Raw genomic sequence first — 12,105 nt, 5'->3', positions numbered from 1 at the left:
GTTAGGGCACCTTGATCCACATGGGCTTGTAGTATTGCATGCATTATTTCTGACTTGTACTCACTGTGTCCAGAATTTGCATTTTTCAAAAATGTTTGTGGTTCTTGGTAAAATAAACAGCACTGAGAGTGTAATATTATTCTGTGTTAACAGTGGTAGCACCCTGCCTCACAGTGTACGGTGGTTCTGAGGAGGCACTGAGCTAATGGCTTAATTGCTTAGAATGCTGCCCAGTGCACAGAGAGTGCCCAGTGCTGTGTGGCCCTTATTCTCAGTGAGCACAGTTCATTTTCTAAAGGGTTCTTCCCACCCAGTCTTTATCAGAGAGAAACTGAACTTCAGGACAGAAATGAAGTTCCAAGTCCAGATAAGCTATCTTTTAAGAATAATGAGGAGTTTGGATCATCTTTTGGATGTAAGTTCAAATGTAAGTACCTGTACTGGTTTTTATAAGTTGAAAATGTAGAAAACTTCGCTTTGATGAGAAATATCGATTGTTATAAAAATCAAACAGTTACAAATTAGGACATTTATATTTTGTGATAAAACCATAAATATAGATATATTGCCTTGTTTTTATATCACAAAGATTTTCAGGGGTACATTTGAGTTCCATTTTAAAAAAATTTTAGGATAACCAATAATTTCTAAGTTGGAGTTAAACCCACAAGTGAACCCTTAATTTACCAAGTTTGGGATGGCCTAAGATTTAAAATATGTTTTATTTAAAATAAGATTTTTAAACTTTTCCCCCTATTTTTATGGAATATGAAGATGCTAAGATGCTAAGTTATTTTCTTTAAATTGTGCAGATTCTGTCGGGAGCCTCGGGTTTAGAAAGCCCATTCTCCGTGAAAGCTCGGAGGTGGATATGTTAGCTTCCCTGTCAGACTGGTGGCTGGCTCTGGCCACCAGTCTGCCTTAGACTGTTCCCTGGGCGCCGGCTGCTTAAGTGTGAAAGGGGATGTAAAGCAGTCCGCTCAGGTTCCTTCCAGCTTGGGAAGTCTTTATACTTGTGTATAACGTGTCGTTCTGCCTTTCGGCTTCATTGCCAAGTTGCAAAGTATATTTGGAACAGTTAAATGTCAGGGCTTAGTAAAATTTTCAAATTCTTTGCAACTGACTTGAACAACTTTGTTAACTCATTGCTATTTAAATGGAGTTCAAGTGATTATCAGCAAGCCAGGTGAATTCTTCTGTCACTTTCCTGTTGCGTCATGAATCTGATTTGGAAACAAATCTAATTCTTCAAAATTGACGAACACTTTGAGAAGTGAGAACATTGGCAACTGGTTCTGCTGAAAATACCTTAGAATGAGTTCATAAGGCAAGGCCTGGCCTGGTTGCTCAGGCTGGCACTTCTGTGCTCTGTGATGAGTTACCCCGACGCTGCACCGCATTCTCTTGCTGCTGCTGTTCAGGACTCATGGGACACTTGTCTGTACCTCATGTAGATTCAGGGGACATGCCAAAGCAGTTTGAAGTGGATGGCCTCCATCCTGCTGGCAACTTGCCTCGCCTGGGTGCTGCTGCTCCCTCCCCAAGTAAGTTTCCTTAACTAACAGGTGTCATGAGTGCACACTGATCGTGGTTCCGCCCTGTATTACATTATTTCATGTATGTTGGAGGACCTTCTGTAAGCGTAAATGATTCAAGTGTCAGGGTTGAGGTATTACCAGTGCTAATGACATTTCTGAAGTAACTCCCGACTTGAATATGTAAAGACAGTGCCGAGGAAAAAACTGTGAAGAAAGTCTTCTCATTTAGTCTTCTTGGGCCAGTGACTTTTAATATTTTTTTCTTTACTTGTCCACAGTCTAACAGAGCAGTTACTTTTTTGCTTAAGAACTTCTGCAACAAGACAGGGTTGTCCACTCTCTCCACTCTTATTTAATGTGGTACTAGAGGTTCTTGCCACAGCAATCAGACAAGACAAAGAAATAAAAGGCATCCATATCGGAAAAGAAGAAGTAAAGGTATCACTTTTTGCAGATGACATGATCCTATACATCGAAAACCCCAAAGAATCCACAAAAAGACTTCTAGAAAAAATAAGCCAATACAGTAAGGTCGCAGGATACAAAATAAACATACAGAAGTCAATAGCCTTTCTATATGCCAACAATGAAACATCTGAGAATGAACTCAAAAGAATAATCCCCTTCACGATTGCAACAAAAAAAATAAAATACCTAGGAATAAACATAACAAAGAATGTAAATGACTTATACAATGAAAACTATAAACCATTGTTAAGGGAAATCGAAAAAGACATTATGAGATGGAAGAATATACCTTGTTCTTGGTTAGGTAGAATAAATATAATCAAGATGGCCATATTACCCAAAGCTATATACAAATTTAATGCAATTCCCATCAAAATTCCAATGACATTTTTTAAAGAAATGGAGCAAAAAATAATCAGATTTATATGGAACTATAAAAAGCCCCGAATAGCCAAAGCAATCCTAAAGAAAAGGAATGAAGCTGGGGGCATTACAATACCTGACTTCAAACTCTATTATAGGGCCACGACAATCAAAACAACATGGTATTGGCAGAAAAATAGACACTCAGACCAATGGAACAGAATAGAAAGCCCAGAAATAAAACCACATATATATAGTCAAATAATTTTTGATAAAGGGGCCAATAACACTCAATGGAGAAAAGAAAGCCTCTTCAACAAATGGTGCTGGGAAAACTGGAAAGCCACATGCAAAAGAATGAAGCTGGACTACAGTTTGTCCCCCTGTACTAAAATTAACTCAAAATGGATCAAAGATCTAAACATAAGACCTGAAACAATAAAGTACATAGAAGAAGACATAGGTACCAAACTCATGGACCTGGGCTTTAAAGAGCATTTTATGAATTTGACTCCACAGGCAAGAGAAGTGAAAGCAAAAATTAATGAATGGGACTACATCAGACTAAGAAGTTTTTGTTCAGCAAGAGAAATTGATAACAAGATAAACAGACAGCCAACTAATTGGGAAATGATATTTTTAAACACCTGCTCAGATAAGGGCCTAATATCCAAAATATACAAAGAACTCATAAAACTCAACAACAAACAAACAAACAATCCAATAAAAAAATGGGAAGAGGATATGAACAGACACTTCTCCCAGGAAGAAATACAAATGGCCAACAGATATATGAAAAGATGCTCATCTTCTTTAGTTATTAGAGAAATGCAAATCAAAACTGCAATGAGATACCACCTCACACCTGTTAGACTAGCTATTATTAACAAGACAGGTAATAGCAAATGTTGGAGAGGTTGTGGAGAAAAAGGAACCCTCATCCACTGTTGGTGGGAATGTAAAGTAGTACAACCATTATGGAAGAAAGTATGGTGGTTCCTCAAAAAACTGAAAATAGAACTACCTTATGACCCAGCAATCCCTCTACTGGGTATATACCCCCAAAACTCAGAAACATTGACTTGTAAAGACACATGCAGCCCCATGTTCATTGCAGCATTGTTCACAGTGGCCAGGACATGGAAACAACCAAAAAGCCCATCAATAGATGACTGGATAAAGAAGATGTTGCACATATACACTATGGAATACTACTCAGCCATAAGAAATGATGACATCGGATCATTTATAGCAAAATGGTGGGATCTTGACAACATTATACGGAGTGAAATAAGTAAATCAGAAAAAACCAGGAACTGCATTTTTCCATACGTAGATGGGACATAAAAGTGAGACCAAGAGACATTGATAAGAGTGTGGTGGTTATGGGGGGAGGGGGGAGAGGGAGAGGGAAGGGGGAGGGGGAGGGGCACAAAGAGAACTAGATAGAGGGTAACAGGACAATCTGACTTTGGGTGATGGGTATGAAACATAATTGAACTTTAAGATAACCTGGACATATTATCTTTGAATATATGTATCTTGATTTACTGATGTCACCCCATTAAAAATAAATACAATAAAAAAAAAAAAAAAAAAAGAACTTCTGCAAAGACAGTTCTGTCTTGGGAAGTCATAGTGTAAAATTCAAACAATGGTAAGTACCCGTATACACTGTACATCTACAATGTGATTGTAGTTTATATATTTTTAAAATTTTTTATTGCTTTTTTTATAGAGGAAGAGAGAGAGAAACATTGATTTGTTATTGCACTTATTTATGCACTCGTTGGTTGGTTCTTGAATGTGCCCTGCCACAAGATGAAACTTGCACCCTTGGTGTGCCGGACGATGCTCCCGCCCACTGAGCCACTGGGCAGGGCGGTATCTGTTTCTGTCCCTTTGCTTCATTACGTCTTTAGAAATGAGGACAGAAACAGCTTTGCGTTTCCATTATTGCAAAGCTGGTGAGACTGGAGGGAAACTGGCCATCAGACTGGTCTGACCCACTTCCTCTTTCCTCGTCTCTGCTCCATATTACCCACTGCCCTCACCAGTGGGGCTGGGCCGGGAGGAAAGCTGTAGGGGAGACGAGAGCCTCGTTCCGACCAGGTCCTTCGCTCCTTGAAACAGAGTTTAAGCCTCGAACTAGAAATTGCTCAAGTCAAGCTGTTGTTTTCCCAGTGTTTGGGCAGCTCTGTCATTCCCCAAATCCCGCGTAGGCAAAGCCTCTTGTAAGTAGTTTCTTGGTTTAAGTCAGCATGCTCAGGAATATGAGGAATTACTGAAAGAAGCAGGAGACTTTGAACGGGTTGTAGTTGCTGATTTAGAGTAAATCCTCGTGGACAGCACTCGTTCCGTGAGACGTGCTGAGGAACCTTTGCTGTGCTGGCGCTGTGCTGGGAGCCGGGCATACAGCAGGGAGCCAGCCCAAGTCCTGGCTTCACGGGGCTTCTGTGGGCAATTCCGAGAGTCAGCAGCAGTCATCGAGGGCCTCTGATGGGATAGGTACCGAGTAGGGCTGCTGGCCACCCAGAAGTGGTGTGCTGGCAGCTGTGTGGCACAGACCTGGGTGAATAGGGAATAAAAATAATGTAACAGAATAAGGGAAACAGACTTAGACAGGTCTTCTACCACTGAGATGTAATGGGAATTATAATGGCTTTTAAATTTATTAAGTAAGTGGTCACACTTTGATCATTGAAATACTCTCTTATAGTCGTCATTTCCCCTCCTTGTCTGGGTACAAAGGGAGATGGGAGAGGCCGAAACTTGGTATTTGAGGTGCCCAGGAGAAACACTGCTTTTCTTTGCTCTTACATCCAAGAGGCTTCTGTATGTCGCTGTGCAGCTACAAAGTGCAGGCATGTGCCACCTGACAGCAGGGATGCATTCAGAGAAGTGTGTGCTTCGGCGACTCGTCAAAGTGTGACCGTCATAGAGGCACTTACATAAACTTAGACGGTGCAGCCTGCTGCACACCCAGGCCATGTGGTAGCCCATTGCTCCTCGGCTACGAGCCTGCACAGCATGTTACTGTACAAAACATGACATTAAATCAGTGGTTCTCAACCTTTCTAATGCCGTGACCCCGCAATACAGTTCCTCATGTTGCGGTGACCCCAAACCAAAAAATAATTTTGGTGGCTACTTCATAACTGTAATTTTGCTACAGTTATGATTCGGAATGTATTCTCATTGGTTTAGGTGACCCCTGTGTTTTGGTTGTTTGACCCCCGCCGGGGTCACGACCCACAGGTTGAGAACCGCTGCATTAAATCAAACAAGAGAAAAGGATGCCATCAAAGGCATGGTCAAGACGAGGTGTGTGAGGTAGGGTTTTGTGGAAGAGGTGGGAGAAGGGGTTTTTTTCCGGCCAGTGAGACAGTGAAAGTAGAGGCCCAAGCAGGGGAAGTCCAGCTGTGCTCGGGCAGCAGGGCATCTGCCTTTAGTCCAGCTGTGCTCAGGGAGCAGGGCGTCTGCCTCTAGTCCAGCTGTGCTTGGGCAGCAAGGCATCTGCCTCTAGTCCAGGTGTGATCAGGGAGCAGGGCGTCTGCCACTAGTCCAGCTGTGCTCAGGGAGCAGGGCGTCTGCCTCTAGTCCAGCTCTGCTCAGGGAGCAGGGCGTCTGCCTCTAGTCCAGGTGTGCTCAGGGAGCAGGGCGTCTGCCTCTAGTCCAGGTGTGCTCAGGGAACAGGGCGTCTGCCTCTAGTCCAGCTGTGCTCAGGGAGCAGGGCGTCTGCCTCTAGTCCAGGTGTGCTCAGGGAGCAGGGCGTCTGCTTCTAGTCCAGCTGTGCTCAGGGAGCAGGGCGTCTGCCTCTAGTCCAGCTGTATCAGGGAGCAGGGCGTCTGCCTCTAGTCCAGCTGTGCTCAGGGAGCAGGGCGTCTGCCTCTAGTCCAGCTGTGCTCAGGGAGCAGGGCGTCTGCCTCTAGTCCAGGTGTGCTCAGGGAGCAGGGCGTCTGCCTCTAGTCCAGGTGTGCTCAGGGAGCAGGGCGTCTGCCTCTAGTCCAGGTGTGCTCAGGGAGCAGGGCGTCTGCCTCTAGTCCAGGTGTGCTCAGGGAGCAGGGCGTCTGCCTCTAGTCCAGGTGTGCTCAGGGAGCAGGGCGTCTGCCTCTAGTCCAGCTGTGCTCAGGGAGCAGGGCGTCTGCCTCTAGTCCAGCTGTGCTCAGGGAGCAGGGCGTCTGCCTCTAGTCCAGGTGTGCTCAGGGAGCAGGGCGTCTGCCTCTAGTCCAGCTGTGCTCAGGGAGCAGGGCGTCTGCCTCTAGTCCAGGTGTGCTCAGGGAGCAGGGCGTCTGCCTCTAGTCCAGCTGTGCTCAGGGAGCAGGGCGTCTGCCTCTAGTCCAGGTGTGCTCAGGGAGCAGGGCGTCTGCCTCTAGTCCAGGTGTGCTCAGGGAGCAGGGCGTCTGCCTCTAGTCCAGCTGTGCTCAGGGAGCAGGGCGTCTGCCTCTAGTCCAGGTGTGCTCAGGGAGCAGGGCGTCTGCCTCTAGTCCAGCTGTGCTCAGGGAGCAGGGCGTCTGCCTCTAGTCCAGCTGTGCTCAGGGAGCAGGGCGTCTGCCTCTAGTCCAGCTGTGCTCAGGGAGCAGGGCGTCTGCCTCTAGTCCAGCTGTGCTCAGGGAGCAGGGCGTCTGCCTCTAGTCCAGCTGTGCTCAGGGAGCAGGGCGTCTGCCTCTAGTCCAGCTGTGCTCAGGGAGCAGGGCGTCTGCCTCTAGTCCAGCTGTGCTCAGGGAGCAGGGCGTCTGCCTCTAGTCCAGGTGTGCTCAGGGAGCAGGGCGTCTGCCTCTAGTCCAGGTGTGCTCAGGGAGCAGGGCGTCTGCCTCTAGTCCAGCTGTGCTCAGGGAGCAGGGCGTCTGCCTCTAGTCCAGCTGTGCTTAGGGAGCAGGGCATCTGCCTCTAGTCCAGGTGTGCTCAGGGAGCAGGGCGTCTGCCTCTAGTCCAGCTGTGCTCAGGGAGCAGGGCGTCTGCCTCTAGTCCAGCTGTATCAGGGAGCAGGGCGTCTGCCTCTAGTCCAGCTGTATCAGGGAGCAGGGCGTCTGCCTCTAGTCCAGCTGTGCTCAGGGAGCAGGGCATCTGCCTCTAGTCCAGGTGTGCTCAGGGAGCAGGGCGTCTGCCTCTAGTCCAGCTGTGCTCAGGGAGCAGGGCATCTGCCTCTAGTCCAGGTGTGCTCAGGGAGCAGGGCATCTGCCTCTAGTCCAGGTGTGCTCAGGGAGCAGGGCGTCTGCCTCTAGTCCAGCTGTGTTCAGGGAGCAGGCAGCCTGCCGCTAGTCCAGCTGTGCTCAGGCAGCAGGGCGTCCACCGCTAGTCCAGATGCAAAAGGAAGTGATACTCCAGGTAAGTAAGATACTCCAGAAAGAAGAAGGCAGATGTCAGCTTCTAGAGTGCCGTGGGTGTGGACTCTGCAGAGCAGAGGCAGCAGCCCCCGATGCAGGTCTCGGAGAGGAGGAGGGGAGCGCTGTGGTGAGGCTCGGTTGCTGGAATGCAGGGACCGTGCTGTCAGGGACAACATGGACTAGGTTATTTCAGCCGTCCAGGTAAACGCTGATACGGAGTCAGATTGCAGCAGGAGGCGGCGTTAGCACCTGTACGCCCAGGTGGCCTAGTGACCGTAGTGTAGAAAGAGCACAAGTAAAGGCACAGGAGTGATAACTTCAGGTATGAAGCTGGTGTTCTAGGGCTTCCATGTGTCGCTGGCAGGAAACCCATCAGAAACATGCGGTGAGGCTAGGAGAGAGATCAGGACTACAGGAAAAGACGTGGGCGTAATCAGGACAGAGGCTGTAGCTGAGCCCAGGAAGGGACCAGCCTGGAGGAAGTGAGGAATGATGGCGAGCTGGCTGGGGGCCGTTGGCGTACGGGCTGGTTTTATACCATTCTGGGCAGCAGAGGCTCAGGCGCCTTTGTGGGGGTCACCAGAAGAGTTCTAAAAGGGCTGCGGCAGTAAATAGGGACTGACGGTTTGGTCAGAACCCTAAGGTCGTGGAGGGGTTATAACCAACCAACTGTAGAGGTAGAAATGCAGGGCTTGGGAAGGATGAAGGAGGGAGCAGGCGGTGAAGAAGAGGAGAAAGTGTGCTGTGGAGGGGAGGACCATTGAAGGTGTCCATGGGGAGGGTGACCTGTGTGCATCTCAGTGGAGTAAAGGGGTTGCATGCTATGAGGGGTGCTGGCGGCTGGGGGACCGTGAACATGGACCAGCAGGCCACAGCCAGCTAAGCACGAGCATCTCTCTGCATCCCCTCAGGGCCCCTGGGAACCAGCACTGCCTGTGTTTGAAAAACTGATGCTGGAAGCTGCTCTTTATTTTCTGCCTCTTCAGGTGTAGATCATAAGTGAATCAGAGAAGAGACTGACGATGACAAGAGTGAAGAAGAAAAAATGTGGAGGCTGCCAGAAATAGAAGAACAGAGAGAAGAGAGAAGGCAGAATGAACAAGAACCTTTAAAAAGAGAACAGAGAGAACTAGAAAAGTGGGATCAAGAGAGGGTAATCGAGCCCTCGCCAGTTGGCTCAGTGGTAGAGCGTCGGCCTGGTGTGCAGAAGTCCTGGGTTCGATTCCCGGCCAGGGCACACAGGAGAAGCACCCATCTGCTTCTCCACCCCTCCCCCTCTCCTTCCTCTCTGTCTCTCTTTTCCCCTCCCGCAGCCAAGGCTCCATTGGAGCAAAGTTTGCCCGGGTGCTGGGGATGGCTCCATGGCCTCTGCCTCAGGAGCAAGAGTGGCTCTGGTAGCAACAGAGCAATGCCCCGGATGGGCAGAGCGTAGCCTGGTGGGCAGAGAGTCGCCCCCTGGTGGGCATGCCGGGTGGATCCTGGTCGGGCGCAGGCGGGAGTCTGTCTGTCTCCCCGTTTCCAGCTTCATAAAAATACAAAAAAAAAAAAAAAAAGAGAGAGAGAGAGAGAGAGAGAGGGTAATCATTGTAGATGTAGTGAATTCCCCATGCTAGCCTCTGCATGGCCCACCCTCAGTAAGTACCTTACTCTCAGGGAGGTGAGTCCCCTGAGTGTCCCAGAGTCAGAGCGGGGTCAAGAGAGGGTAATCATTGTAGATGTAGTGAATTCCCCATGCTAGCCTCTGCATGGTCCACCCTCAGGAAATACCTTACTCTCAGGGAGGTGAGTCCCCTGAGTGTCTCAGAGTCAGAGCGGGATCGAGAGGGTAATCATTGTAGATGTAGCTGAATTTTGCATGCTAGCCTCTGCATGGTCCACCCTCAGTCAGTACCTTACTCTCAGGGAGGTGAGTCCCCAGTGTGTCCCAGAGTCAGAGCGGGATCGAGAGAGGGTAATTATTGTAGATATAGTGAATTCCCCATGCTAGCCTCTGCATGGTCCACCCTCAGTCAGTACCTTAATCTCAGGGAAGTGAGTCCCCAGTTTGTCCCAGAGTCAGAGCGGGATCAAGAGAGGGTAATCATTGTAGATGTAGCTGAATTTTGCATGCTAGCCTCTGCATGGTCCACCCTCAGTCAGTACCTTACTCTCAGGGAGGTGAGTCCCCAGTGTGTCCCAGAGTCAGAGCGGGATCGAGAGAGGGTAATTATTGTAGATATAGTGAATTCCCCATGCTAGCCTCTGCATGGTCCACCCTCAGTCAGTACCTTACTCTCAGGGAGGTGAGTCCCCTGAGTGTCCCAGTATCCGAGCAGCAGGTAACTTAAATGCCTGCCGTAGGCTTCCTGAGCCTCTCCTTTGCTTAAGCACGCTGCGAGGGGCTGCGCACCCCCCCCCCCAGGACTCGGCAGAGGTGAGCTTCTGCAAGCCTGTATGCGCATTTCCACCGGGTCCTGAAAACACACCCGTTAAGGAGGTGGACTGTGCTTCGCTATAGGCCCCCCTTAGTAAATAGGGTTTACACGTCAGCCAGCTGGGACCAGAAGAGCCCCGGGAGGTGACTGCCAGTGCATGGTGGCTTCCTCAGGCTTCCTTGCCCCCACCTGCCTGATTCTCTTTGGCCGTCTATGTCCTGATTCTGTCCCAGACAAATGGATGACGCTGGCCACTGCACGTGCCTGCTGAATCTTACATAAATTAGTCTTCCATATGAATGTTCCTTCGGCTCCTGGTTGATTTGGTGTAATGCACAGGACACAAATTAACCCCTTTACACATTGAGATGACACGTATATGTCCTCCTTTGATGGTAGCATGACTTCAGTGAAAAAGAAAAGGAAATCATTTTCTGGCATGCAGATTTCACTTAAAGGATTAAAGTTATATTACTGTGCGCTTTTAAACTGTATTTGTCTGTTTCCTGTTTGGTGACCATGTATTTCACAGCAGATGAGTGAAGAGTCATTGAAGATTAAACTGGAGAAGAAATTAGAAATGAGTGTTCAAGAAATAAAAGATGAATCTGTTTGTGGTGAAAGTCCTTTGGAGAAGTACATGAAAATCATCCAGGAGGGCCGAGAGCAGAAGACAGATCAGGTGCGGATGCTGTGGATGGTGGTCTGGGGCCATGGGGGCTTCTGTGGTTTGTTACAGCGCCTTGGGACGCGAGTCTGCCTTCTCCACTGGAGACAGAAAGGTTAATGCAGAGGAAATCCAGACTTCAAGTGGAACCTTGAATTTGAAATACATTACACCCTTGACAATTTTTTTTTCCACATTTGCTTGGGTAAAAAATTGAACAGATTTTTATTTGTTGAAGTTTATAAAGGTTGAGATGTCTCGTTATTTTCAGAACAGGAATGAAATATAATACATATCTGATTTGAAAATAATTCTTTTCCCCTCTGTACCAGAGCTCAATAAACATTGTCAAAGAATATTCAGAAGTGGACACACTGCCATCTAGTGACAAGGACGAAAGGTATAAACGATACATTGTGTTTTTATGCACACTATTATATTGCTGGGTTTGTTGGCCAAGGGAAACTTTCAGAAGTTGGAGTAAGACATTATTGAATTAATCAAAATTACTGACTCCAAAACAGATCTGTTGCATTGTTAAGTTGTGGTGTTGCTACTGATAAAAACTGTTAAGTGTGGGCAGACACCCCACAGGGAAGGAATGAGAACGTTATAAAGGTCCTCAAATAAACTGGAAAAGAATTTAACAAAATTTTTAAATGTTTGTCTTTCCCTAATTTAGTTTCAGTGGCTTTTCTCTTGAAGAACCAGATGATGCTTGGTAAGCACATGTGCTGCCCTGCTTCTTCCTCGTATAACACAATGGAAGGCCTGTGAAGTGTGGCCAGCTGCTCGGGCGGAGCAAGGCTTTCCTTCCGGTGAACTGCATAGAATGTACTGCCAGGCTCTTGTCTGGTGTTCGGCCTGGCTTCTGATATCCAGGTGAGAGACCTGGAGAAGTGTGCCTCAGGCCAGACTTTTGAGCTGATTTTCAGTCCTCGCTCAAAAGAATTTGTCCCAGATTTCCCCCTTTGCCCTCCGAAGAAGAAAGAGGTTTCCCTGGAGGACATTCAGAGAAGTTAGAAGCTTCAGAAGAAAGATGCAAGTCCCATGAAGCTGAGAGGTCTTGAAGCAGCTCGCTGAGAAAGAAAAGCACAAGAAAGAGGTGCTTCAGAAAGCAGTAGAGGACAACTGCAGTAAAATGGCGGAAGAGAAACTGACCCACAAAATGGAAGCCAACAGGGAGCACCGAGAGGCACAAAGGGCTGCCACACTGGAGCGCTTGCGAGACGAGGACAAGCACATCGGAGAAGTGCGGAAGAACAGAGTCCCGAGATCCTGCCCATGATCAGTTTCTTCTGAGGACTCCCCCCTCCCCTTCCTAATTA

General features: G+C 47.9%; 1 pseudogene; it reads left to right on the top strand.

Annotated features, from left to right (window-relative positions):
* The window catches only part of LOC136309380 (centriole and centriolar satellite protein OFD1-like), a 63,556-nt pseudogene extending 51,844 nt beyond the window's left edge, over positions 1-11,712 (top strand).
* Positions 11,713-12,105: the final 393 nt, after the last annotated feature.

Source organism: Saccopteryx bilineata, chromosome 6 (genome assembly GCF_036850765.1).
Source record: "Saccopteryx bilineata isolate mSacBil1 chromosome 6, mSacBil1_pri_phased_curated, whole genome shotgun sequence".
Lineage (NCBI taxonomy): Eukaryota > Metazoa > Chordata > Mammalia > Chiroptera > Emballonuridae > Saccopteryx > Saccopteryx bilineata.
This window is presented reverse-complemented; position numbering and strand designations above follow the sequence as displayed.